Source organism: Rhinolophus sinicus, chromosome 6, assembly GCF_057876585.1.
Source record: "Rhinolophus sinicus isolate RSI-liver-muscle chromosome 6, RSI-T2T, whole genome shotgun sequence".
Classification (NCBI taxonomy): Eukaryota; Metazoa; Chordata; class Mammalia; order Chiroptera; family Rhinolophidae; genus Rhinolophus; species Rhinolophus sinicus.
In genome coordinates, this window is record NC_142506.1 from 41,090,908 (window position 1) to 41,117,839 (window position 26,932).

At 69.7% G+C, this 26,932-nt stretch overlaps 15 pseudogenes; all 15 read left to right on the top strand.

Moving 5' to 3' along the window:
- The first annotated feature begins 346 nt into the window (after positions 1–346).
- On the top strand, positions 347–466 carry LOC148757875 (5S ribosomal RNA; annotated as a pseudogene).
- Positions 467–2,501: 2,035 nt separating this feature from the next.
- On the top strand, positions 2,502–2,621 carry LOC148757876 (5S ribosomal RNA; annotated as a pseudogene).
- Positions 2,622–3,956: 1,335 nt separating this feature from the next.
- On the top strand, positions 3,957–4,076 carry LOC148757877 (5S ribosomal RNA; annotated as a pseudogene).
- Positions 4,077–6,111: 2,035 nt separating this feature from the next.
- On the top strand, positions 6,112–6,231 carry LOC148757878 (5S ribosomal RNA; annotated as a pseudogene).
- A 1,341-nt stretch (positions 6,232–7,572) lies between these two features.
- On the top strand, positions 7,573–7,692 carry LOC148757879 (5S ribosomal RNA; annotated as a pseudogene).
- Positions 7,693–9,727: 2,035 nt separating this feature from the next.
- On the top strand, positions 9,728–9,847 carry LOC148757880 (5S ribosomal RNA; annotated as a pseudogene).
- Positions 9,848–11,182: 1,335 nt separating this feature from the next.
- Positions 11,183–11,302, top strand: LOC148757881 (5S ribosomal RNA; annotated as a pseudogene).
- Positions 11,303–13,337: 2,035 nt separating this feature from the next.
- On the top strand, positions 13,338–13,457 carry LOC148757882 (5S ribosomal RNA; annotated as a pseudogene).
- Positions 13,458–14,798: 1,341 nt separating this feature from the next.
- Positions 14,799–14,918, top strand: LOC148757883 (5S ribosomal RNA; annotated as a pseudogene).
- A 2,035-nt stretch (positions 14,919–16,953) lies between these two features.
- LOC148757884 (5S ribosomal RNA) lies at positions 16,954–17,073 on the top strand (annotated as a pseudogene).
- A 1,335-nt stretch (positions 17,074–18,408) lies between these two features.
- LOC148757885 (5S ribosomal RNA) lies at positions 18,409–18,528 on the top strand (annotated as a pseudogene).
- A 2,035-nt stretch (positions 18,529–20,563) lies between these two features.
- On the top strand, positions 20,564–20,683 carry LOC148757886 (5S ribosomal RNA; annotated as a pseudogene).
- Positions 20,684–22,021: 1,338 nt separating this feature from the next.
- LOC148757887 (5S ribosomal RNA) lies at positions 22,022–22,141 on the top strand (annotated as a pseudogene).
- A 2,034-nt stretch (positions 22,142–24,175) lies between these two features.
- On the top strand, positions 24,176–24,295 carry LOC148757888 (5S ribosomal RNA; annotated as a pseudogene).
- A 1,341-nt stretch (positions 24,296–25,636) lies between these two features.
- LOC148757889 (5S ribosomal RNA) lies at positions 25,637–25,756 on the top strand (annotated as a pseudogene).
- The last annotated feature ends 1,176 nt before the right edge of the window (positions 25,757–26,932 follow it).

Genomic DNA, 26,932 nt, shown 5'->3' on the forward strand with positions numbered 1-26,932 from the left:
GTTGGGGGTAAACCTGGTGGCGGTAGGGGGGCGGGGTGTATGCCGGTCTGGGTCCTGGGGAATCCCAGGATGCCAGAGTTCCACGACTTCTGGCACCATCAGGGAAATGGCAGTGTCCCATGGAACCTCCGGTGGCGCGAAGTGGCCTCGCTGCGGGCCAGGAGTGGCCCGCCGCCCACGCCAGGGGCATTCGGAGGAGGCGGGGAGCCGGACTGGACGGGGACGCGGTGACGGCGGAGCCGGCCAGCGGGTCGATGTTCGCCACCAGAGCGGAGCATCTGCATGGCGCGCGCTCACGAGGCAGTCCGGGAGCAGGCTCTTGGGGCGCGGGGAGCCAGGTCCCAGCGTCGACGGCTATACCACCCTGAACGCGCCCGATCTCCTCTGAATTCGGGAGCTAAGCAGGGAGGGGCCTGGTTAGTACTTGGATGGGAGACCGCCTGGGAATACCTGTAGGCTTTTGCTTGCCTCTCCTTTTGCGCCGCCGCCCCGGCGTGGCTCCCTCCGAACCCCTGCCGCCCCTTGCCCCTCTGAAGCCGCCCAGCCAGCCGAAGGTCCCCCTGGCCAGAGGCCGGTCAGCCACCCGGCACTACAAGCTGGCAGCCCCGGCCGCACACCAGGCCCGTCGGCCAGGGCTCCACCCCACACCCTCTTCTTAGTCCTCTTCGCTGAGGCAGGCCGTCAGCCTGCAGCAGTTATCCAAGCCTGTGTCTCCGCCGGCAGGCACCTCTACCCACACCCCCGCACGCCCCCTCCCATCGCCCACAAGAGCCAGGAGCCCTCCCTTCCCGCCGTTCGTGGTGGCCCCAACACACAGGGCACAAAGAGCCGGGTCAAACCAGGGGACAGAGGGAGCAGCACCCAAACACACCGCACGCCCTTGGACTCCAGGAGAGACCACCACAAGGGGAAGTGCAGGCACGCAGGCACACAACCCTCACAACCAGGGTGCCTGTGGGCTGCCACTCTCCTCCCTTGGGGGGGGTCCCTGGGCGGGGCTCGGAGCCCACTGGCCCTCCGGCCTGGCCCGGGGCCTTCAAGGGTGACTGCCAATACCCGGGCACTGCCTCTGTAGTGGAGCCCAGCCCCGGGCACGACCACACTCCGGTGGAGAGGCTGCCACTTCAACACAGCCTCAGCGAGTCTGTCCCAGTCCATGTGCCCGCCTGTGCGTCCCTCCCCCCCGGCCCCCCCACGTCTCTCTGGCTCTGTGACGTGCCTGTTGGGCTCTGCCTCTCGCTCAGGAGCTCTCTCCCGCGAGCCAGCCCCCTTTTTCTGTCTCTGTCCATGTCTCTCTGTATGTCGGGATACATACGTGTACATATACGTGTATATTTCCATCTCGCTCCCTCTTACGCCTCCTCCCGTTCTGTCTGTCGGTCCCTGTCCTGCGGGGACTCTAGTCCCCGTCCCCGCACAAGAACGCAGGATATGGTGAGGCCAAGAAGGAACACCAACGGAGCCACGGATAGGGGGCTGAGAGCACCATTTCTCACGGGCGGCTGGCTTGGAGACACGGCAGGCCGGAGCCGCCCGATCCCCAACCGGTCGGCCGTTTCTCTGCCAACCCACCGACACACCGACCGTCGACCCACCAAGCCGGCCCACTGCAATCCGCGCCCCTCTGCAATTTGCAGTCCACCACCCGCGCTTCCTAGCTTGGCCAACGCAGCACCTCCGGGGGCCCATGGCCAACTGGCAACAGCTGATGGCCAAGCGGTCACAGCTGATGACCATGCAGCCCCCACGCAGCACCCCTCCACGCGAGGCCCAGAGCCTCAAACTGCTCTCTGGGAGTCTGTCCCCAGTCCCCGTCTGTCTCTCTCCGCCACTCTCTTGCTCCGTCTCTGGCCTCTCTCACCTCCCCGGGTCAGGAGACGTGACGTGTAGCCACTGAAGGGACCGGAGGTCGGGCGGGACTCCGGGTGCTGACGAGGGGCGAGGGCCCAGACTGAAGGCTTGTGACGAAGGGTGGCTGCAGACCGGAGCTCCTGCACCCTGGTGGCGCGGGTGGCTCTCCCTGGCTTTGGGCCAGTGGGTGGGGCCGGCCAGGGCCAGGGCCTGGGTTGCACGTCCCTAGGGCCGGAGGGGACTGAGAGGACCCTGCGCCCCCCTCGGTGGCCCTGAGAGGTGGGGGCAGTCCAGCAGCAAGGGGGGCTGTGCGGTTGTGGGGCTGGGATGGGGGATGAGAGGGGTTGGGGTAGGGGCCCGGGGTAAAAGCCGTTCGGGGCCTGGGGAGTCCCAGGATGCCCGGGCGCCCAGATATCTGTCACAGTCAGGGAAGTGACCGAGGCCCGTGGAGCCACTGGGGGGGCGCGAAGGGGCCTCGCTGTGTGCCAGGAGTAGCCCGTCGCCCACACCAGCGGCGTCCGGAGGAGGCGGGGAGCGGGCGGGAGGCGCTCAGGCAGACATGCTCGCCACCCGAGCGGCCCAGCAGCATGGCGCGCGCTCAGGAGGCAGGTCGGGAGCAGGCTCTTGGAGCGCCGGGAGCCGGGTCCAGCGCCTAAGGCCATACCGCCCTGAACGCGCCAGATCTCGTCTGAACTCGGAAGCTAAGCAGGGTCGGGCCTGGTTAGTACTTGGGTGGGAGACCACCTGGGAACACCTGTAGGCTTTTGCTCGCCTCTCCTTTTGCATCGCCGCCCCGGCGTGGCTCCCTCCGAACCCCTGCCGCCCCTTGCCCCTCTGCAGCCGCCCAGCCAGCCGAAGGTCCCCCTGGCCAGAGGCCGGTCAGCCACCCGGCACTACAAGCTGGCAGCCCCGGCGGCACACCAGGCCCGTCGGCCAGTGCTCCCCCCCACACCCTCTTCTTCGTCCTCTTCGGTCCCGCAGGCCGTCATCCGGATCCCTTGGCCCAGCGGCGGTCGCCACCGCCGCCACCGCCGCCGCCGCCGCCACCAGCGCTGCCCTGGCCCCCGCCGCCACCACCAAAGCCCCCGCCATCACCGCGTTTCCCACACCCCCCACCAGCGCTGCCCTCCCCCCTGCCCCCGCCGACACAACGCCGCCGCCGACGCCATTGCAGACCTCGCAACCCACCCTCGCCTCCTCCGCCGCCAGCGCTGCTCATGATCAGCCCCCGCTTCTGCGCCGCCGCCGCCGCCGCCGCCATCACCACGCTCCCCACCCCCTCCACCAGCGCTGCACTCGCCCCAGTCCGCGACCCCGCCGCCGCAAACGCCATATTCCCTCATTCAGCCTCCTCTGCTCTCCCCGCTGCCGCCGCCGCCATCACCCCTCTCCCCATCCCCGCCTCCAGCACCGCCCTCTCCCCCGCCCCCACCCCAGCCGCCGGCCTTGCCGTACTCCCTCAATCTCCCGCCTCTGCTCTCCCGGCCTCCGCGCCAGCACCGCCCTCACGCCCTCTCCCGCCACCGCCGCCGCCGCCAGCGCTCCCCGCGCCCCAGTGCCCACCGTCAAAGCCCCCATTGTCGCCGCCGCCATCGCCGCCCTGGAGCCATCCACGCGGTTGCCATTGCCTACATCGCCACCCTCCCCTGCCTCCGCCGCGGACGCCGCCGCCGCCGCCGCCGCCGCCGCGGGGTCCTCCCACAACTCCCAGGCCCAGGGCTGCCTGCTGGTGCAGGCCTCCACCAGTCTTGGGGGTGCGGTTGGGGGTAAACCTGGTGGCGGTAGGGGGGCGGGGTGTATGCCGGTCTGGGTCCTGGGGAATCCCAGGATGCCAGAGTTCCACGACTTCTGGCACCATCAGGGAAATGGCAGTGTCCCATGGAACCTCCGGTGGCGCGAAGTGGCCTCGCTGCGGGCCAGCAGTGGCCCGACGCCCACGCCAGGGGCATTCGGAGGAGGCGGGGAGCCGGACTGGACGGGGACGCGGTGACGGCGGAGCCGGCCAGCGGGTCGATGTTCGCCACCAGAGCGGAGCATCTGCATGGCGCGCGCTCACGAGGCAGTCCGGGAGCAGGCTCTTGGGGCGCGGGGAGCCAGGTCCCAGCGTCGACGGCTATACCACCCTGAACGCGCCCGATCTCCTCTGAATTCGGGAGCTAAGCAGGGAGGGGCCTGGTTAGTACTTGGATGGGAGACCGCCTGGGAATACCTGTAGGCTTTTGCTTGCCTCTCCTTTTGCGCCGCCGCCCCGGCGTGGCTCCCTCCGAACCCCTGCCGCCCCTTGCCCCTCTGAAGCCGCCCAGCCAGCCGAAGGTCCCCCTGGCCAGAGGCCGGTCAGCCACCCGGCACTACAAGCTGGCAGCCCCGGCCGCACACCAGGCCCGTCGGCCAGGGCTCCACCCCACACCCTCTTCTTAGTCCTCTTCGCTGAGGCAGGCCGTCAGCCTGCAGCAGTTATCCAAGCCTGTGTCTCCGCCGGCAGGCACCTCTACCCACACCCCCGCACGCCCCCTCCCATCGCCCACAAGAGCCAGGAGCCCTCCCTTCCCGCCGTTCGTGGTGGCCCCAACACACAGGGCACAAAGAGCCGGGTCAAACCAGGGGACAGAGGGAGCAGCACCCAAACACACCGCACGCCCTTGGACTCCAGGAGAGACCACCACAAGGGGAAGTGCAGGCACGCAGGCACACAACCCTCACAACCAGGGTGCCTGTGGGCTGCCACTCTCCTCCCTTGGGGGGGGTCCCTGGGCGGGGCTCGGAGCCCACTGGCCCTCCGGCCTGGCCCGGGGCCTTCAAGGGTGACTGCCAATACCCGGGCACTGCCTCTGTAGTGGAGCCCAGCCCCGGGCACGACCACACTCCGGTGGAGAGGCTGCCACTTCAACACAGCCTCAGCGAGTCTGTCCCAGTCCATGTGCCCGCCTGTGCGTCCCTCCCCCCCGGCCCCCCCACGTCTCTCTGGCTCTGTGACGTGCCTGTTGGGCTCTGCCTCTCGCTCAGGAGCTCTCTCCCGCGAGCCAGCCCCCTTTTTCTGTCTCTGTCCATGTCTCTCTGTATGTCGGGATACATACGTGTACATATACGTGTATATTTCCATCTCGCTCCCTCTTACGCCTCCTCCCGTTCTGTCTGTCGGTCCCTGTCCTGCGGGGACTCTAGTCCCCGTCCCCGCACAAGAACGCAGGATATGGTGAGGCCAAGAAGGAACACCAACGGAGCCACGGATAGGGGGCTGAGAGCACCATTTCTCACGGGCGGCTGGCTTGGAGACACGGCAGGCCGGAGCCGCCCGATCCCCAACCGGTCGGCCGTTTCTCTGCCAACCCACCGACACACCGACCGTCGACCCACCAAGCCGGCCCACTGCAATCCGCGCCCCTCTGCAATTTGCAGTCCACCACCCGCGCTTCCTAGCTTGGCCAACGCAGCACCTCCGGGGGCCCATGGCCAACTGGCAACAGCTGATGGCCAAGCGGTCACAGCTGATGACCATGCAGCCCCCACGCAGCACCCCTCCACGCGAGGCCCAGAGCCTCAAACTGCTCTCTGGGAGTCTGTCCCCAGTCCCCGTCTGTCTCTCTCCGCCACTCTCTTGCTCCGTCTCTGGCCTCTCTCACCTCCCCGGGTCAGGAGACGTGACGTGTAGCCACTGAAGGGACCGGAGGTCGGGCGGGACTCCGGGTGCTGACGAGGGGCGAGGGCCCAGACTGAAGGCTTGTGACGAAGGGTGGCTGCAGACCGGAGCTCCTGCACCCTGGTGGCGCGGGTGGCTCTCCCTGGCTTTGGGCCAGTGGGTGGGGCCGGCCAGGGCCAGGGCCTGGGTTGCACGTCCCTAGGGCCGGAGGGGACTGAGAGGACCCTGCGCCCCCCTCGGTGGCCCTGAGAGGTGGGGGCAGTCCAGCAGCAAGGGGGGCTGTGCGGTTGTGGGGCTGGGATGGGGGATGAGAGGGGTTGGGGTAGGGGCCCGGGGTAAAAGCCGTTCGGGGCCTGGGGAGTCCCAGGATGCCCGGGCGCCCAGATATCTGTCACAGTCAGGGAAGTGACCGAGGCCCGTGGAGCCACTGGGGGGGCGCGAAGGGGCCTCGCTGTGTGCCAGGAGTAGCCCGTCGCCCACACCAGCGGCGTCCGGAGGAGGCGGGGAGCGGGCGGGAGGCGCTCAGGCAGACATGCTCGCCACCCGAGCGGCCCAGCAGCATGGCGCGCGCTCAGGAGGCAGGTCGGGAGCAGGCTCTTGGAGCGCCGGGAGCCGGGTCCAGCGCCTAAGGCCATACCGCCCTGAACGCGCCAGATCTCGTCTGAACTCGGAAGCTAAGCAGGGTCGGGCCTGGTTAGTACTTGGGTGGGAGACCACCTGGGAACACCTGTAGGCTTTTGCTCGCCTCTCCTTTTGCATCGCCGCCCCGGCGTGGCTCCCTCCGAACCCCTGCCGCCCCTTGCCCCTCTGCAGCCGCCCAGCCAGCCGAAGGTCCCCCTGGCCAGAGGCCGGTCAGCCACCCGGCACTACAAGCTGGCAGCCCCGGCGGCACACCAGGCCCGTCGGCCAGTGCTCCCCCCCACACCCTCTTCTTCGTCCTCTTCGGTCCCGCAGGCCGTCATCCGGATCCCTTGGCCCAGCGGCGGTCGCCACCGCCGCCGCCGCCGCCGCCGCCGCCACCAGCGCTGCCCTGGCCCCCGCCGCCACCACCAAAGCCCCCGCCATCACCGCGTTTCCCACACCCCCCACCAGCGCTGCCCTCCCCCCTGCCCCCGCCGACACAACGCCGCCGCCGACGCCATTGCCGACCTCGCAACCCTCCCTCGCCGCCGCCGCCGCCAGCGCTGCTCATGATCAGCCCCCGCTTCTGCGCCGCCGCCGCCGCCGCCGCCGCCGCCGCCATCACCACGCTCCCCACCCCCTCCGCCAGCGCTGCACTCGCCCCAGTCCGCGACCCCGCCGCCGCCAACGCCATACTCCCTCATTCAGCCTCCTCTGCTCTCCCCGCTGCCGCCGCCGCCATCACCCCTCTCCCCATCCCCGCCTCCAGCACCGCCCTCTCCCCCGCCCCCACCCCAGCCGCCGGCCTTGCCGTACTACCTCAATCTCCGGCCTCTGCTCTCCCGGCCTCCGCGCCAGCACCGCCCTCACGCCCTCTCCCGCCACCGCCGCCGCCGCCAGCGCTCCCCGCTCCCCAGTGCCCACCGTCAAAGCCCCCATTGTCGCCGCCGCCATCGCCGCCCTGGAGCCATCCACGCGGTTGCCATTGCCTACATCGCCACCCTCCCCTGCCTCCGCCGCGGACGCCGCCGCCGCCGCCGCCGCCGCGGGGTTCTCCCACAACTCCCAGGCCCAGGGCTGCCTGCTGGTGCAGGCCTCCACCAGTCTTGGGGGTGCGGTTGGGGGTAAACCTGGTGGCGGTAGGGGGGCGGGGTGTATGCCGGTCTGGGTCCTGGGGAATCCCAGGATGCCAGAGTTCCACGACTTCTGGCACCATCAGGGAAATGGCAGTGTCCCATGGAACCTCCGGTGGCGCGAAGTGGCCTCGCTGCGGGCCAGGAGTGGCCCGCCGCCCACGCCAGGGGCATTCGGAGGAGGCGGGGAGCCGGACTGGACGGGGACGCGGTGACGGCGGAGCCGGCCAGCGGGTCGATGTTCGCCACCAGAGCGGAGCATCTGCATGGCGCGCGCTCACGAGGCAGTCCGGGAGCAGGCTCTTGGGGCGCGGGGAGCCAGGTCCCAGCGTCGACGGCTATACCACCCTGAACGCGCCCGATCTCCTCTGAATTCGGGAGCTAAGCAGGGAGGGGCCTGGTTAGTACTTGGATGGGAGACCGCCTGGGAATACCTGTAGGCTTTTGCTTGCCTCTCCTTTTGCGCCGCCGCCCCGGCGTGGCTCCCTCCGAACCCCTGCCGCCCCTTGCCCCTCTGAAGCCGCCCAGCCAGCCGAAGGTCCCCCTGGCCAGAGGCCGGTCAGCCACCCGGCACTACAAGCTGGCAGCCCCGGCCGCACACCAGGCCCGTCGGCCAGGGCTCCACCCCACACCCTCTTCTTAGTCCTCTTCGCTGAGGCAGGCCGTCAGCCTGCAGCAGTTATCCAAGCCTGTGTCTCCGCCGGCAGGCACCTCTACCCACACCCCCGCACGCCCCCTCCCATCGCCCACAAGAGCCAGGAGCCCTCCCTTCCCGCCGTTCGTGGTGGCCCCAACACACAGGGCACAAAGAGCCGGGTCAAACCAGGGGACAGAGGGAGCAGCACCCAAACACACCGCACGCCCTTGGACTCCAGGAGAGACCACCACAAGGGGAAGTGCAGGCACGCAGGCACACAACCCTCACAACCAGGGTGCCTGTGGGCTGCCACTCTCCTCCCTTGGGGGGGGTCCCTGGGCGGGGCTCGGAGCCCACTGGCCCTCCGGCCTGGCCCGGGGCCTTCAAGGGTGACTGCCAATACCCGGGCACTGCCTCTGTAGTGGAGCCCAGCCCCGGGCACGACCACACTCCGGTGGAGAGGCTGCCACTTCAACACAGCCTCAGCGAGTCTGTCCCAGTCCATGTGCCCGCCTGTGCGTCCCTCCCCCCCGGCCCCCCCACGTCTCTCTGGCTCTGTGACGTGCCTGTTGGGCTCTGCCTCTCGCTCAGGAGCTCTCTCCCGCGAGCCAGCCCCCTTTTTCTGTCTCTGTCCATGTCTCTCTGTATGTCGGGATACATACGTGTACATATACGTGTATATTTCCATCTCGCTCCCTCTTACGCCTCCTCCCGTTCTGTCTGTCGGTCCCTGTCCTGCGGGGACTCTAGTCCCCGTCCCCGCACAAGAACGCAGGATATGGTGAGGCCAAGAAGGAACACCAACGGAGCCACGGATAGGGGGCTGAGAGCACCATTTCTCACGGGCGGCTGGCTTGGAGACACGGCAGGCCGGAGCCGCCCGATCCCCAACCGGTCGGCCGTTTCTCTGCCAACCCACCGACACACCGACCGTCGACCCACCAAGCCGGCCCACTGCAATCCGCGCCCCTCTGCAATTTGCAGTCCACCACCCGCGCTTCCTAGCTTGGCCAACGCAGCACCTCCGGGGGCCCATGGCCAACTGGCAACAGCTGATGGCCAAGCGGTCACAGCTGATGACCATGCAGCCCCCACGCAGCACCCCTCCACGCGAGGCCCAGAGCCTCAAACTGCTCTCTGGGAGTCTGTCCCCAGTCCCCGTCTGTCTCTCTCCGCCACTCTCTTGCTCCGTCTCTGGCCTCTCTCACCTCCCCGGGTCAGGAGACGTGACGTGTAGCCACTGAAGGGACCGGAGGTCGGGCGGGACTCCGGGTGCTGACGAGGGGCGAGGGCCCAGACTGAAGGCTTGTGACGAAGGGTGGCTGCAGACCGGAGCTCCTGCACCCTGGTGGCGCGGGTGGCTCTCCCTGGCTTTGGGCCAGTGGGTGGGGCCGGCCAGGGCCAGGGCCTGGGTTGCACGTCCCTAGGGCCGGAGGGGACTGAGAGGACCCTGCGCCCCCCTCGGTGGCCCTGAGAGGTGGGGGCAGTCCAGCAGCAAGGGGGGCTGTGCGGTTGTGGGGCTGGGATGGGGGATGAGAGGGGTTGGGGTAGGGGCCCGGGGTAAAAGCCGTTCGGGGCCTGGGGAGTCCCAGGATGCCCGGGCGCCCAGATATCTGTCACAGTCAGGGAAGTGACCGAGGCCCGTGGAGCCACTGGGGGGGCGCGAAGGGGCCTCGCTGTGTGCCAGGAGTAGCCCGTCGCCCACACCAGCGGCGTCCGGAGGAGGCGGGGAGCGGGCGGGAGGCGCTCAGGCAGACATGCTCGCCACCCGAGCGGCCCAGCAGCATGGCGCGCGCTCAGGAGGCAGGTCGGGAGCAGGCTCTTGGAGCGCCGGGAGCCGGGTCCAGCGCCTAAGGCCATACCGCCCTGAACGCGCCAGATCTCGTCTGAACTCGGAAGCTAAGCAGGGTCGGGCCTGGTTAGTACTTGGGTGGGAGACCACCTGGGAACACCTGTAGGCTTTTGCTCGCCTCTCCTTTTGCATCGCCGCCCCGGCGTGGCTCCCTCCGAACCCCTGCCGCCCCTTGCCCCTCTGCAGCCGCCCAGCCAGCCGAAGGTCCCCCTGGCCAGAGGCCGGTCAGCCACCCGGCACTACAAGCTGGCAGCCCCGGCGGCACACCAGGCCCGTCGGCCAGTGCTCCCCCCCACACCCTCTTCTTCGTCCTCTTCGGTCCCGCAGGCCGTCATCCGGATCCCTTGGCCCAGCGGCGGTCGCCACCGCCGCCACCGCCGCCGCCGCCGCCACCAGCGCTGCCCTGGCCCCCGCCGCCACCACCAAAGCCCCCGCCATCACCGCGTTTCCCACACCCCCCACCAGCGCTGCCCTCCCCCCTGCCCCCGCCGACACAACGCCGCCGCCGACGCCATTGCCGACCTCGCAACCCTCCCTCGCCTCCTCCGCCGCCAGCGCTGCTCATGATCAGCCCCCGCTTCTGCGCCGCCGCCGCCGCCGCCGCCATCACCACGCTCCCCACCCCCTCCGCCAGCGCTGCACTCGCCCCAGTCCGCGACCCCGCCGCCGCAAACGCCATATTCCCTCATTCAGCCTCCTCTGCTCTCCCCGCTGCCGCCGCCGCCATCACCCCTCTCCCCATCCCCGCCTCCAGCACCGCCCTCTCCCCCGCCCCCACCCCAGCCGCCGGCCTTGCCGTACTCCCTCAATCTCCCGCCTCTGCTCTCCCGGCCTCCGCGCCAGCACCGCCCTCACGCCCTCTCCCGCCACCGCCGCCGCCGCCAGCGCTCCCCGCGCCCCAGTGCCCACCGTCAAAGCCCCCATTGTCGCCGCCGCCATCGCCGCCCTGGAGCCATCCACGCGGTTGCCATTGCCTACATCGCCACCCTCCCCTGCCTCCGCCGCGGACGCCGCCGCCGCCGCCGCCGCCGCCGCGGGGTCCTCCCACAACTCCCAGGCCCAGGGCTGCCTGCTGGTGCAGGCCTCCACCAGTCTTGGGGGTGCGGTTGGGGGTAAACCTGGTGGCGGTAGGGGGGCGGGGTGTATGCCGGTCTGGGTCCTGGGGAATCCCAGGATGCCAGAGTTCCACGACTTCTGGCACCATCAGGGAAATGGCAGTGTCCCATGGAACCTCCGGTGGCGCGAAGTGGCCTCGCTGCGGGCCAGCAGTGGCCCGACGCCCACGCCAGGGGCATTCGGAGGAGGCGGGGAGCCGGACTGGACGGGGACGCGGTGACGGCGGAGCCGGCCAGCGGGTCGATGTTCGCCACCAGAGCGGAGCATCTGCATGGCGCGCGCTCACGAGGCAGTCCGGGAGCAGGCTCTTGGGGCGCGGGGAGCCAGGTCCCAGCGTCGACGGCTATACCACCCTGAACGCGCCCGATCTCCTCTGAATTCGGGAGCTAAGCAGGGAGGGGCCTGGTTAGTACTTGGATGGGAGACCGCCTGGGAATACCTGTAGGCTTTTGCTTGCCTCTCCTTTTGCGCCGCCGCCCCGGCGTGGCTCCCTCCGAACCCCTGCCGCCCCTTGCCCCTCTGAAGCCGCCCAGCCAGCCGAAGGTCCCCCTGGCCAGAGGCCGGTCAGCCACCCGGCACTACAAGCTGGCAGCCCCGGCCGCACACCAGGCCCGTCGGCCAGGGCTCCACCCCACACCCTCTTCTTAGTCCTCTTCGCTGAGGCAGGCCGTCAGCCTGCAGCAGTTATCCAAGCCTGTGTCTCCGCCGGCAGGCACCTCTACCCACACCCCCGCACGCCCCCTCCCATCGCCCACAAGAGCCAGGAGCCCTCCCTTCCCGCCGTTCGTGGTGGCCCCAACACACAGGGCACAAAGAGCCGGGTCAAACCAGGGGACAGAGGGAGCAGCACCCAAACACACCGCACGCCCTTGGACTCCAGGAGAGACCACCACAAGGGGAAGTGCAGGCACGCAGGCACACAACCCTCACAACCAGGGTGCCTGTGGGCTGCCACTCTCCTCCCTTGGGGGGGGTCCCTGGGCGGGGCTCGGAGCCCACTGGCCCTCCGGCCTGGCCCGGGGCCTTCAAGGGTGACTGCCAATACCCGGGCACTGCCTCTGTAGTGGAGCCCAGCCCCGGGCACGACCACACTCCGGTGGAGAGGCTGCCACTTCAACACAGCCTCAGCGAGTCTGTCCCAGTCCATGTGCCCGCCTGTGCGTCCCTCCCCCCCGGCCCCCCCACGTCTCTCTGGCTCTGTGACGTGCCTGTTGGGCTCTGCCTCTCGCTCAGGAGCTCTCTCCCGCGAGCCAGCCCCCTTTTTCTGTCTCTGTCCATGTCTCTCTGTATGTCGGGATACATACGTGTACATATACGTGTATATTTCCATCTCGCTCCCTCTTACGCCTCCTCCCGTTCTGTCTGTCGGTCCCTGTCCTGCGGGGACTCTAGTCCCCGTCCCCGCACAAGAACGCAGGATATGGTGAGGCCAAGAAGGAACACCAACGGAGCCACGGATAGGGGGCTGAGAGCACCATTTCTCACGGGCGGCTGGCTTGGAGACACGGCAGGCCGGAGCCGCCCGATCCCCAACCGGTCGGCCGTTTCTCTGCCAACCCACCGACACACCGACCGTCGACCCACCAAGCCGGCCCACTGCAATCCGCGCCCCTCTGCAATTTGCAGTCCACCACCCGCGCTTCCTAGCTTGGCCAACGCAGCACCTCCGGGGGCCCATGGCCAACTGGCAACAGCTGATGGCCAAGCGGTCACAGCTGATGACCATGCAGCCCCCACGCAGCACCCCTCCACGCGAGGCCCAGAGCCTCAAACTGCTCTCTGGGAGTCTGTCCCCAGTCCCCGTCTGTCTCTCTCCGCCACTCTCTTGCTCCGTCTCTGGCCTCTCTCACCTCCCCGGGTCAGGAGACGTGACGTGTAGCCACTGAAGGGACCGGAGGTCGGGCGGGACTCCGGGTGCTGACGAGGGGCGAGGGCCCAGACTGAAGGCTTGTGACGAAGGGTGGCTGCAGACCGGAGCTCCTGCACCCTGGTGGCGCGGGTGGCTCTCCCTGGCTTTGGGCCAGTGGGTGGGGCCGGCCAGGGCCAGGGCCTGGGTTGCACGTCCCTAGGGCCGGAGGGGACTGAGAGGACCCTGCGCCCCCCTCGGTGGCCCTGAGAGGTGGGGGCAGTCCAGCAGCAAGGGGGGCTGTGCGGTTGTGGGGCTGGGATGGGGGATGAGAGGGGTTGGGGTAGGGGCCCGGGGTAAAAGCCGTTCGGGGCCTGGGGAGTCCCAGGATGCCCGGGCGCCCAGATATCTGTCACAGTCAGGGAAGTGACCGAGGCCCGTGGAGCCACTGGGGGGGCGCGAAGGGGCCTCGCTGTGTGCCAGGAGTAGCCCGTCGCCCACACCAGCGGCGTCCGGAGGAGGCGGGGAGCGGGCGGGAGGCGCTCAGGCAGACATGCTCGCCACCCGAGCGGCCCAGCAGCATGGCGCGCGCTCAGGAGGCAGGTCGGGAGCAGGCTCTTGGAGCGCCGGGAGCCGGGTCCAGCGCCTAAGGCCATACCGCCCTGAACGCGCCAGATCTCGTCTGAACTCGGAAGCTAAGCAGGGTCGGGCCTGGTTAGTACTTGGGTGGGAGACCACCTGGGAACACCTGTAGGCTTTTGCTCGCCTCTCCTTTTGCATCGCCGCCCCGGCGTGGCTCCCTCCGAACCCCTGCCGCCCCTTGCCCCTCTGCAGCCGCCCAGCCAGCCGAAGGTCCCCCTGGCCAGAGGCCGGTCAGCCACCCGGCACTACAAGCTGGCAGCCCCGGCGGCACACCAGGCCCGTCGGCCAGTGCTCCCCCCCACACCCTCTTCTTCGTCCTCTTCGGTCCCGCAGGCCGTCATCCGGATCCCTTGGCCCAGCGGCGGTCGCCACCGCCGCCGCCGCCGCCGCCGCCGCCACCAGCGCTGCCCTGGCCCCCGCCGCCACCACCAAAGCCCCCGCCATCACCGCGTTTCCCACACCCCCCACCAGCGCTGCCCTCCCCCCTGCCCCCGCCGACACAACGCCGCCGCCGACGCCATTGCCGACCTCGCAACCCTCCCTCGCCGCCGCCGCCGCCAGCGCTGCTCATGATCAGCCCCCGCTTCTGCGCCGCCGCCGCCGCCGCCGCCGCCGCCGCCATCACCACGCTCCCCACCCCCTCCGCCAGCGCTGCACTCGCCCCAGTCCGCGACCCCGCCGCCGCCAACGCCATACTCCCTCATTCAGCCTCCTCTGCTCTCCCCGCTGCCGCCGCCGCCATCACCCCTCTCCCCATCCCCGCCTCCAGCACCGCCCTCTCCCCCGCCCCCACCCCAGCCGCCGGCCTTGCCGTACTACCTCAATCTCCGGCCTCTGCTCTCCCGGCCTCCGCGCCAGCACCGCCCTCACGCCCTCTCCCGCCACCGCCGCCGCCGCCAGCGCTCCCCGCTCCCCAGTGCCCACCGTCAAAGCCCCCATTGTCGCCGCCGCCATCGCCGCCCTGGAGCCATCCACGCGGTTGCCATTGCCTACATCGCCACCCTCCCCTGCCTCCGCCGCGGACGCCGCCGCCGCCGCCGCCGCCGCGGGGTTCTCCCACAACTCCCAGGCCCAGGGCTGCCTGCTGGTGCAGGCCTCCACCAGTCTTGGGGGTGCGGTTGGGGGTAAACCTGGTGGCGGTAGGGGGGCGGGGTGTATGCCGGTCTGGGTCCTGGGGAATCCCAGGATGCCAGAGTTCCACGACTTCTGGCACCATCAGGGAAATGGCAGTGTCCCATGGAACCTCCGGTGGCGCGAAGTGGCCTCGCTGCGGGCCAGGAGTGGCCCGCCGCCCACGCCAGGGGCATTCGGAGGAGGCGGGGAGCCGGACTGGACGGGGACGCGGTGACGGCGGAGCCGGCCAGCGGGTCGATGTTCGCCACCAGAGCGGAGCATCTGCATGGCGCGCGCTCACGAGGCAGTCCGGGAGCAGGCTCTTGGGGCGCGGGGAGCCAGGTCCCAGCGTCGACGGCTATACCACCCTGAACGCGCCCGATCTCCTCTGAATTCGGGAGCTAAGCAGGGAGGGGCCTGGTTAGTACTTGGATGGGAGACCGCCTGGGAATACCTGTAGGCTTTTGCTTGCCTCTCCTTTTGCGCCGCCGCCCCGGCGTGGCTCCCTCCGAACCCCTGCCGCCCCTTGCCCCTCTGAAGCCGCCCAGCCAGCCGAAGGTCCCCCTGGCCAGAGGCCGGTCAGCCACCCGGCACTACAAGCTGGCAGCCCCGGCCGCACACCAGGCCCGTCGGCCAGGGCTCCACCCCACACCCTCTTCTTAGTCCTCTTCGCTGAGGCAGGCCGTCAGCCTGCAGCAGTTATCCAAGCCTGTGTCTCCGCCGGCAGGCACCTCTACCCACACCCCCGCACGCCCCCTCCCATCGCCCACAAGAGCCAGGAGCCCTCCCTTCCCGCCGTTCGTGGTGGCCCCAACACACAGGGCACAAAGAGCCGGGTCAAACCAGGGGACAGAGGGAGCAGCACCCAAACACACCGCACGCCCTTGGACTCCAGGAGAGACCACCACAAGGGGAAGTGCAGGCACGCAGGCACACAACCCTCACAACCAGGGTGCCTGTGGGCTGCCACTCTCCTCCCTTGGGGGGGGTCCCTGGGCGGGGCTCGGAGCCCACTGGCCCTCCGGCCTGGCCCGGGGCCTTCAAGGGTGACTGCCAATACCCGGGCACTGCCTCTGTAGTGGAGCCCAGCCCCGGGCACGACCACACTCCGGTGGAGAGGCTGCCACTTCAACACAGCCTCAGCGAGTCTGTCCCAGTCCATGTGCCCGCCTGTGCGTCCCTCCCCCCCGGCCCCCCCACGTCTCTCTGGCTCTGTGACGTGCCTGTTGGGCTCTGCCTCTCGCTCAGGAGCTCTCTCCCGCGAGCCAGCCCCCTTTTTCTGTCTCTGTCCATGTCTCTCTGTATGTCGGGATACATACGTGTACATATACGTGTATATTTCCATCTCGCTCCCTCTTACGCCTCCTCCCGTTCTGTCTGTCGGTCCCTGTCCTGCGGGGACTCTAGTCCCCGTCCCCGCACAAGAACGCAGGATATGGTGAGGCCAAGAAGGAACACCAACGGAGCCACGGATAGGGGGCTGAGAGCACCATTTCTCACGGGCGGCTGGCTTGGAGACACGGCAGGCCGGAGCCGCCCGATCCCCAACCGGTCGGCCGTTTCTCTGCCAACCCACCGACACACCGACCGTCGACCCACCAAGCCGGCCCACTGCAATCCGCGCCCCTCTGCAATTTGCAGTCCACCACCCGCGCTTCCTAGCTTGGCCAACGCAGCACCTCCGGGGGCCCATGGCCAACTGGCAACAGCTGATGGCCAAGCGGTCACAGCTGATGACCATGCAGCCCCCACGCAGCACCCCTCCACGCGAGGCCCAGAGCCTCAAACTGCTCTCTGGGAGTCTGTCCCCAGTCCCCGTCTGTCTCTCTCCGCCACTCTCTTGCTCCGTCTCTGGCCTCTCTCACCTCCCCGGGTCAGGAGACGTGACGTGTAGCCACTGAAGGGACCGGAGGTCGGGCGGGACTCCGGGTGCTGACGAGGGGCGAGGGCCCAGACTGAAGGCTTGTGACGAAGGGTGGCTGCAGACCGGAGCTCCTGCACCCTGGTGGCGCGGGTGGCTCTCCCTGGCTTTGGGCCAGTGGGTGGGGCCGGCCAGGGCCAGGGCCTGGGTTGCACGTCCCTAGGGCCGGAGGGGACTGAGAGGACCCTGCGCCCCCCTCGGTGGCCCTGAGAGGTGGGGGCAGTCCAGCAGCAAGGGGGGCTGTGCGGTTGTGGGGCTGGGATGGGGGATGAGAGGGGTTGGGGTAGGGGCCCGGGGTAAAAGCCGTTCGGGGCCTGGGGAGTCCCAGGATGCCCGGGCGCCCAGATATCTGTCACAGTCAGGGAAGTGACCGAGGCCCGTGGAGCCACTGGGGGGGCGCGAAGGGGCCTCGCTGTGTGCCAGGAGTAGCCCGTCGCCCACACCAGCGGCGTCCGGAGGAGGCGGGGAGCGGGCGGGAGGCGCTCAGGCAGACATGCTCGCCACCCGAGCGGCCCAGCAGCATGGCGCGCGCTCAGGAGGCAGGTCGGGAGCAGGCTCTTGGAGCGCCGGGAGCCGGGTCCAGCGCCTAAGGCCATACCGCCCTGAACGCGCCAGATCTCGTCTGAACTCGGAAGCTAAGCAGGGTCGGGCCTGGTTAGTACTTGGGTGGGAGACCACCTGGGAACACCTGTAGGCTTTTGCTCGCCTCTCCTTTTGCATCGCCGCCCCGGCGTGGCTCCCTCCGAACCCCTGCCGCCCCTTGCCCCTCTGCAGCCGCCCAGCCAGCCGAAGGTCCCCCTGGCCAGAGGCCGGTCAGCCACCCGGCACTACAAGCTGGCAGCCCCGGCGGCACACCAGGCCCGTCGGCCAGTGCTCCCCCCCACACCCTCTTCTTCGTCCTCTTCGGTCCCGCAGGCCGTCATCCGGATCCCTTGGCCCAGCGGCGGTCGCCACCGCCGCCACCGCCGCCGCCGCCGCCACCAGCGCTGCCCTGGCCCCCGCCGCCACCACCAAAGCCCCCGCCATCACCGCGTTTCCCACACCCCCCACCAGCGCTGCCCTCCCCCCTGCCCCCGCCGACACAACGCCGCCGCCGACGCCATTGCCGACCTCGCAACCCTCCCTCGCCTCCTCCGCCGCCAGCGCTGCTCATGATCAGCCCCCGCTTCTGCGCCGCCGCCGCCGCCGCCGCCATCACCACGCTCCCCACCCCCTCCGCCAGCGCTGCACTCGCCCCAGTCCGCGACCCCGCCGCCGCAAACGCCATATTCCCTCATTCAGCCTCCTCTGCTCTCCCCGCTGCCGCCGCCGCCATCACCCCTCTCCCCATCCCCGCCTCCAGCACCGCCCTCTCCCCCGCCCCCACCCCAGCCGCCGGCCTTGCCGTACTCCCTCAATCTCCCGCCTCTGCTCTCCCGGCCTCCGCGCCAGCACCGCCCTCACGCCCTCTCCCGCCACCGCCGCCGCCGCCAGCGCTCCCCGCGCCCCAGTGCCCACCGTCAAAGCCCCCATTGTCGCCGCCGCCATCGCCGCCCTGGAGCCATCCACGCGGTTGCCATTGCCTACATCGCCACCCTCCCCTGCCTCCGCCGCGGACGCCGCCGCCGCCGCCGCCGCCGCCGCGGGGTCCTCCCACAACTCCCAGGCCCAGGGCTGCCTGCTGGTGCAGGCCTCCACCAGTCTTGGGGGTGCGGTTGGGGGTAAACCTGGTGGCGGTAGGGGGGCGGGGTGTATGCCGGTCTGGGTCCTGGGGAATCCCAGGATGCCAGAGTTCCACGACTTCTGGCACCATCAGGGAAATGGCAGTGTCCCATGGAACCTCCGGTGGCGCGAAGTGGCCTCGCTGCGGGCCAGCAGTGGCCCGACGCCCACGCCAGGGGCATTCGGAGGAGGCGGGGAGCCGGACTGGACGGGGACGCGGTGACGGCGGAGCCGGCCAGCGGGTCGATGTTCGCCACCAGAGCGGAGCATCTGCATGGCGCGCGCTCACGAGGCAGTCCGGGAGCAGGCTCTTGGGGCGCGGGGAGCCAGGTCCCAGCGTCGACGGCTATACCACCCTGAACGCGCCCGATCTCCTCTGAATTCGGGAGCTAAGCAGGGAGGGGCCTGGTTAGTACTTGGATGGGAGACCGCCTGGGAATACCTGTAGGCTTTTGCTTGCCTCTCCTTTTGCGCCGCCGCCCCGGCGTGGCTCCCTCCGAACCCCTGCCGCCCCTTGCCCCTCTGAAGCCGCCCAGCCAGCCGAAGGTCCCCCTGGCCAGAGGCCGGTCAGCCACCCGGCACTACAAGCTGGCAGCCCCGGCCGCACACCAGGCCCGTCGGCCAGGGCTCCACCCCACACCCTCTTCTTAGTCCTCTTCGCTGAGGCAGGCCGTCAGCCTGCAGCAGTTATCCAAGCCTGTGTCTCCGCCGGCAGGCACCTCTACCCACACCCCCGCACGCCCCCTCCCATCGCCCACAAGAGCCAGGAGCCCTCCCTTCCCGCCGTTCGTGGTGGCCCCAACACACAGGGCACAAAGAGCCGGGTCAAACCAGGGGACAGAGGGAGCAGCACCCAAACACACCGCACGCCCTTGGACTCCAGGAGAGACCACCACAAGGGGAAGTGCAGGCACGCAGGCACACAACCCTCACAACCAGGGTGCCTGTGGGCTGCCACTCTCCTCCCTTGGGGGGGGTCCCTGGGCGGGGCTCGGAGCCCACTGGCCCTCCGGCCTGGCCCGGGGCCTTCAAGGGTGACTGCCAATACCCGGGCACTGCCTCTGTAGTGGAGCCCAGCCCCGGGCACGACCACACTCCGGTGGAGAGGCTGCCACTTCAACACAGCCTCAGCGAGTCTGTCCCAGTCCATGTGCCCGCCTGTGCGTCCCTCCCCCCCGGCCCCCCCACGTCTCTCTGGCTCTGTGACGTGCCTGTTGGGCTCTGCCTCTCGCTCAGGAGCTCTCTCCCGCGAGCCAGCCCCCTTTTTCTGTCTCTGTCCATGTCTCTCTGTATGTCGGGATACATACGTGTACATATACGTGTATATTTCCATCTCGCTCCCTCTTACGCCTCCTCCCGTTCTGTCTGTCGGTCCCTGTCCTGCGGGGACTCTAGTCCCCGTCCCCGCACAAGAACGCAGGATATGGTGAGGCCAAGAAGGAACACCAACGGAGCCACGGATAGGGGGCTGAGAGCACCATTTCTCACGGGCGGCTGGCTTGGAGACACGGCAGGCCGGAGCCGCCCGATCCCCAACCGGTCGGCCGTTTCTCTGCCAACCCACCGACACACCGACCGTCGACCCACCAAGCCGGCCCACTGCAATCCGCGCCCCTCTGCAATTTGCAGTCCACCACCCGCGCTTCCTAGCTTGGCCAACGCAGCACCTCCGGGGGCCCATGGCCAACTGGCAACAGCTGATGGCCAAGCGGTCACAGCTGATGACCATGCAGCCCCCACGCAGCACCCCTCCACGCGAGGCCCAGAGCCTCAAACTGCTCTCTGGGAGTCTGTCCCCAGTCCCCGTCTGTCTCTCTCCGCCACTCTCTTGCTCCGTCTCTGGCCTCTCTCACCTCCCCGGGTCAGGAGACGTGACGTGTAGCCACTGAAGGGACCGGAGGTCGGGCGGGACTCCGGGTGCTGACGAGGGGCGAGGGCCCAGACTGAAGGCTTGTGACGAAGGGTGGCTGCAGACCGGAGCTCCTGCACCCTGGTGGCGCGGGTGGCTCTCCCTGGCTTTGGGCCAGTGGGTGGGGCCGGCCAGGGCCAGGGCCTGGGTTGCACGTCCCTAGGGCCGGAGGGGACTGAGAGGACCCTGCGCCCCCCTCGGTGGCCCTGAGAGGTGGGGGCAGTCCAGCAGCAAGGGGGGCTGTGCGGTTGTGGGGCTGGGATGGGGGATGAGAGGGGTTGGGGTAGGGGCCCGGGGTAAAAGCCGTTCGGGGCCTGGGGAGTCCCAGGATGCCCGGGCGCCCAGATATCTGTCACAGTCAGGGAAGTGACCGAGGCCCGTGGAGCCACTGGGGGGGCGCGAAGGGGCCTCGCTGTGTGCCAGGAGTAGCCCGTCGCCCACACCAGCGGCGTCCGGAGGAGGCGGGGAGCGGGCGGGAGGCGCTCAGGCAGACATGCTCGCCACCCGAGCGGCCCAGCAGCATGGCGCGCGCTCAGGAGGCAGGTCGGGAGCAGGCTCTTGGAGCGCCGGGAGCCGGGTCCAGCGCCTAAGGCCATACCGCCCTGAACGCGCCAGATCTCGTCTGAACTCGGAAGCTAAGCAGGGTCGGGCCTGGTTAGTACTTGGGTGGGAGACCACCTGGGAACACCTGTAGGCTTTTGCTCGCCTCTCCTTTTGCATCGCCGCCCCGGCGTGGCTCCCTCCGAACCCCTGCCGCCCCTTGCCCCTCTGCAGCCGCCCAGCCAGCCGAAGGTCCCCCTGGCCAGAGGCCGGTCAGCCACCCGGCACTACAAGCTGGCAGCCCCGGCGGCACACCAGGCCCGTCGGCCAGTGCTCCCCCCCACACCCTCTTCTTCGTCCTCTTCGGTCCCGCAGGCCGTCATCCGGATCCCTTGGCCCAGCGGCGGTCGCCACCGCCGCCGCCGCCGCCGCCGCCGCCACCAGCGCTGCCCTGGCCCCCGCCGCCACCACCAAAGCCCCCGCCATCACCGCGTTTCCCACACCCCCCACCAGCGCTGCCCTCCCCCCTGCCCCCGCCGACACAACGCCGCCGCCGACGCCATTGCCGACCTCGCAACCCTCCCTCGCCGCCGCCGCCGCCAGCGCTGCTCATGATCAGCCCCCGCTTCTGCGCCGCCGCCGCCGCCGCCGCCATCACCACGCTCCCCACCCCCTCCGCCAGCGCTGCACTCGCCCCAGTCCGCGACCCCGCCGCCGCCAACGCCATACTCCCTCATTCAGCCTCCTCTGCTCTCCCCGCTGCCGCCGCCGCCATCACCCCTCTCCCCATCCCCGCCTCCAGCACCGCCCTCTCCCCCGCCCCCACCCCAGCCGCCGGCCTTGCCGTACTCCCTCAATCTCCGGCCTCTGCTCTCCCGGCCTCCGCGCCAGCACCGCCCTCACGCCCTCTCCCGCCACCGCCGCCGCCGCCAGCGCTCCCCGCGCCCCAGTGCCCACCGTCAAAGCCCCCATTGTCGCCGCCGCCATCGCCGCCCTGGAGCCATCCACGCGGTTGCCATTGCCTACATCGCCACCCTCCCCTGCCTCCGCCGCGGACGCCGCCGCCGCCGCCGCCGCCGCCGCCGCGGGGTCCTCCCACAACTCCCAGGCCCAGGGCTGCCTGCTGGTGCAGGCCTCCACCAGTCTTGGGGGTGCGGTTGGGGGTAAACCTGGTGGCGGTAGGGGGGCGGGGTGTATGCCGGTCTGGGTCCTGGGGAATCCCAGGATGCCAGAGTTCCACGACTTCTGGCACCATCAGGGAAATGGCAGTGTCCCATGGAACCTCCGGTGGCGCGAAGTGGCCTCGCTGCGGGCCAGCAGTGGCCCGACGCCCACGCCAGGGGCATTCGGAGGAGGCGGGGAGCCGGACTGGACGGGGACGCGGTGACGGCGGAGCCGGCCAGCGGGTCGATGTTCGCCACCAGAGCGGAGCATCTGCATGGCGCGCGCTCACGAGGCAGTCCGGGAGCAGGCTCTTGGGGCGCGGGGAGCCAGGTCCCAGCGTCGACGGCTATACCACCCTGAACGCGCCCGATCTCCTCTGAATTCGGGAGCTAAGCAGGGAGGGGCCTGGTTAGTACTTGGATGGGAGACCGCCTGGGAATACCTGTAGGCTTTTGCTTGCCTCTCCTTTTGCGCCGCCGCCCCGGCGTGGCTCCCTCCGAACCCCTGCCGCCCCTTGCCCCTCTGAAGCCGCCCAGCCAGCCGAAGGTCCCCCTGGCCAGAGGCCGGTCAGCCACCCGGCACTACAAGCTGGCAGCCCCGGCCGCACACCAGGCCCGTCGGCCAGGGCTCCACCCCACACCCTCTTCTTAGTCCTCTTCGCTGAGGCAGGCCGTCAGCCTGCAGCAGTTATCCAAGCCTGTGTCTCCGCCGGCAGGCACCTCTACCCACACCCCCGCACGCCCCCTCCCATCGCCCACAAGAGCCAGGAGCCCTCCCTTCCCGCCGTTCGTGGTGGCCCCAACACACAGGGCACAAAGAGCCGGGTCAAACCAGGGGACAGAGGGAGCAGCACCCAAACACACCGCACGCCCTTGGACTCCAGGAGAGACCACCACAAGGGGAAGTGCAGGCACGCAGGCACACAACCCTCACAACCAGGGTGCCTGTGGGCTGCCACTCTCCTCCCTTGGGGGGGGTCCCTGGGCGGGGCTCGGAGCCCACTGGCCCTCCGGCCTGGCCCGGGGCCTTCAAGGGTGACTGCCAATACCCGGGCACTGCCTCTGTAGTGGAGCCCAGCCCCGGGCACGACCACACTCCGGTGGAGAGGCTGCCACTTCAACACAGCCTCAGCGAGTCTGTCCCAGTCCATGTGCCCGCCTGTGCGTCCCTCCCCCCCGGCCCCCCCACGTCTCTCTGGCTCTGTGACGTGCCTGTTGGGCTCTGCCTCTCGCTCAGGAGCTCTCTCCCGCGAGCCAGCCCCCTTTTTCTGTCTCTGTCCATGTCTCTCTGTATGTCGGGATACATACGTGTACATATACGTGTATATTTCCATCTCGCTCCCTCTTACGCCTCCTCCCGTTCTGTCTGTCGGTCCCTGTCCTGCGGGGACTCTAGTCCCCGTCCCCGCACAAGAACGCAGGATATGGTGAGGCCAAGAAGGAACACCAACGGAGCCACGGATAGGGGGCTGAGAGCACCATTTCTCACGGGCGGCTGGCTTGGAGACACGGCAGGCCGGAGCCGCCCGATCCCCAACCGGTCGGCCGTTTCTCTGCCAACCCACCGACACACCGACCGTCGACCCACCAAGCCGGCCCACTGCAATCCGCGCCCCTCTGCAATTTGCAGTCCACCACCCGCGCTTCCTAGCTTGGCCAACGCAGCACCTCCGGGGGCCCATGGCCAACTGGCAACAGCTGATGGCCAAGCGGTCACAGCTGATGACCATGCAGCCCCCACGCAGCACCCCTCCACGCGAGGCCCAGAGCCTCAAACTGCTCTCTGGGAGTCTGTCCCCAGTCCCCGTCTGTCTCTCTCCGCCACTCTCTTGCTCCGTCTCTGGCCTCTCTCACCTCCCCGGGTCAGGAGACGTGACGTGTAGCCACTGAAGGGACCGGAGGTCGGGCGGGACTCCGGGTGCTGACGAGGGGCGAGGGCCCAGACTGAAGGCTTGTGACGAAGGGTGGCTGCAGACCGGAGCTCCTGCACCCTGGTGGCGCGGGTGGCTCTCCCTGGCTTTGGGCCAGTGGGTGGGGCCGGCCAGGGCCAGGGCCTGGGTTGCACGTCCCTAGGGCCGGAGGGGACTGAGAGGACCCTGCGCCCCCCTCGGTGGCCCTGAGAGGTGGGGGCAGTCCAGCAGCAAGGGGGGCTGTGCGGTTGTGGGGCTGGGATGGGGGATGAGAGGGGTTGGGGTAGGGGCCCGGGGTAAAAGCCGTTCGGGGCCTGGGGAGTCCCAGGATGCCCGGGCGCCCAGATATCTGTCACAGTCAGGGAAGTGACCGAGGCCCGTGGAGCCACTGGGGGGCGCGAAGGGGCCTCGCTGTGTGCCAGGAGTAGCCCGTCGCCCACACCAGCGGCGTCCGGAGGAGGCGGGGAGCGGGCGGGAGGCGCTCAGGCAGACATGCTCGCCACCCGAGCGGCCCAGCAGCATGGCGCGCGCTCAGGAGGCAGGTCGGGAGCAGGCTCTTGGAGCGCAGGGAGCCGGGTCCAGCGCCTAAGGCCATACCGCCCTGAACGCGCCAGATCTCGTCTGAACTCGGAAGCTAAGCAGGGTCGGGCCTGGTTAGTACTTGGGTGGGAGACCACCTGGGAACACCTGTAGGCTTTTGCTCGCCTCTCCTTTTGCATCGCCGCCCCGGCGTGGCTCCCTCCGAACCCCTGCCGCCCCTTGCCCCTCTGCAGCCGCCCAGCCAGCCGAAGGTCCCCCTGGCCAGAGGCCGGTCAGCCACCCGGCACTACAAGCTGGCAGCCCCGGCGGCACACCAGGCCCGTCGGCCAGTGCTCCCCCCCACACCCTCTTCTTCGTCCTCTTCGGTCCCGCAGGCCATCATCCGGATCCCTTGGCCCAGCGGCGGTCGCCACCGCCGCCGCCGCCGCCGCCGCCGCCGCCACCAGCGCTGCCCTGGCCCCCGCCGCCACCACCAAAGCCCCCGCCATCACCGCGTTTCCCACACCCCTCGCCAGCGCTGCCCTCCCCCCTGCCCCCGCCGACACAACGCCGCCGCCGACGCCATTGCCGACCTCGCAACCCTCCCTCGCCGCCGCCGCCGCCGCCAGCGCTGCTCATGATCAGCCCCCGCTTCTGCGCCGCCGCCGCCGCCGCCGCCATCACCACGCTCCCCACCCCCTCCGCCAGCGCTGCACTCGCCCCAGTCCGCGACCCCGCCGCCGCCAACGCCATATTCCCTCATTCAGCCTCCTCTGCTCTCCCCGCTGCCGCCGCCGCCATCACCCCTCTCCCCATCCCCGCCTCCAGCACCGCCCTCTCCCCCGCCCCCACCCCAGCCGCCGGCCTTGCCGTACTCCCTCAATCTCCGGCCTCTGCTCTCCCGGCCTCCGCGCCAGCACCGCCCTCACGCCCTCTCCCGCCACCGCCGCCGCCGCCAGCGCTCCCCGCGCCCCAGTGCCCACCGTCAAAGCCCCCATTGTCGCCGCCGCCATCGCCGCCCTGGAGCCATCCACGCGGTTGCCATTGCCTACATCGCCACCCTCCCCTGCCTCCGCCGCGGACGCCGCCGCCGCCGCCGCCGCCGCCGCGGGGTCCTCCCACAACTCCCAGGCCCAGGGCTGCCTGCTGGTGCAGGCCTCCACCAGTCTTGGGGGTGCGGTTGGGGGTAAACCTGGTGGCGGTAGGGGGGCGGGGTGTATGCCGGTCTGGGTCCTGGGGAATCCCAGGATGCCAGAGTTCCACGACTTCTGGCACCATCAGGGAAATGGCAGTGTCCCATGGAACCTCCGGTGGCGCGAAGTGGCCTCGCTGCGGGCCAGCAGTGGCCCGACGCCCACGCCAGGGGCATTCGGAGGAGGCGGGGAGCCGGACTGGACGGGGACGCGGTGACGGCGGAGCCGGCCAGCGGGTCGATGTTCGCCACCAGAGCGGAGCATCTGCATGGCGCGCGCTCACGAGGCAGTCCGGGAGCAGGCTCTTGGGGCGCGGGGAGCCAGGTCCCAGCGTCGACGGCTATACCACCCTGAACGCGCCCGATCTCCTCTGAATTCGGGAGCTAAGCAGGGAGGGGCCTGGTTAGTACTTGGATGGGAGACCGCCTGGGAATACCTGTAGGCTTTTGCTTGCCTCTCCTTTTGCGCCGCCGCCCCGGCGTGGCTCCCTCCGAACCCCTGCCGCCCCTTGCCCCTCTGAAGCCGCCCAGCCAGCCGAAGGTCCCCCTGGCCAGAGGCCGGTCAGCCACCCGGCACTACAAGCTGGCAGCCCCGGCCGCACACCAGGCCCGTCGGCCAGGGCTCCACCCCACACCCTCTTCTTAGTCCTCTTCGCTGAGGCAGGCCGTCAGCCTGCAGCAGTTATCCAAGCCTGTGTCTCCGCCGGCAGGCACCTCTACCCACACCCCCGCACGCCCCCTCCCATCGCCCACAAGAGCCAGGAGCCCTCCCTTCCCGCCGTTCGTGGTGGCCCCAACACACAGGGCACAAAGAGCCGGGTCAAACCAGGGGACAGAGGGAGCAGCACCCAAACACACCGCACGCCCTTGGACTCCAGGAGAGACCACCACAAGGGGAAGTGCAGGCACGCAGGCACACAACCCTCACAACCAGGGTGCCTGTGGGCTGCCACTCTCCTCCCTTGGGGGGGGTCCCTGGGCGGGGCTCGGAGCCCACTGGCCCTCCGGCCTGGCCCGGGGCCTTCAAGGGTGACTGCCAATACCCGGGCACTGCCTCTGTAGTGGAGCCCAGCCCCGGGCACGACCACACTCCGGTGGAGAGGCTGCCACTTCAACACAGCCTCAGCGAGTCTGTCCCAGTCCATGTGCCCGCCTGTGCGTCCCTCCCCCCCGGCCCCCCCACGTCTCTCTGGCTCTGTGACGTGCCTGTTGGGCTCTGCCTCTCGCTCAGGAGCTCTCTCCCGCGAGCCAGCCCCCTTTTTCTGTCTCTGTCCATGTCTCTCTGTATGTCGGGATACATACGTGTACATATACGTGTATATTTCCATCTCGCTCCCTCTTACGCCTCCTCCCGTTCTGTCTGTCGGTCCCTGTCCTGCGGGGACTCTAGTCCCCGTCCCCGCACAAGAACGCAGGATATGGTGAGGCCAAGAAGGAACACCAACGGAGCCACGGATAGGGGGCTGAGAGCACCATTTCTCACGGGCGGCTGGCTTGGAGACACGGCAGGCCGGAGCCGCCCGATCCCCAACCGGTCGGCCGTTTCTCTGCCAACCCACCGACACACCGACCGTCGACCCACCAAGCCGGCCCACTGCAATCCGCGCCCCTCTGCAATTTGCAGTCCAC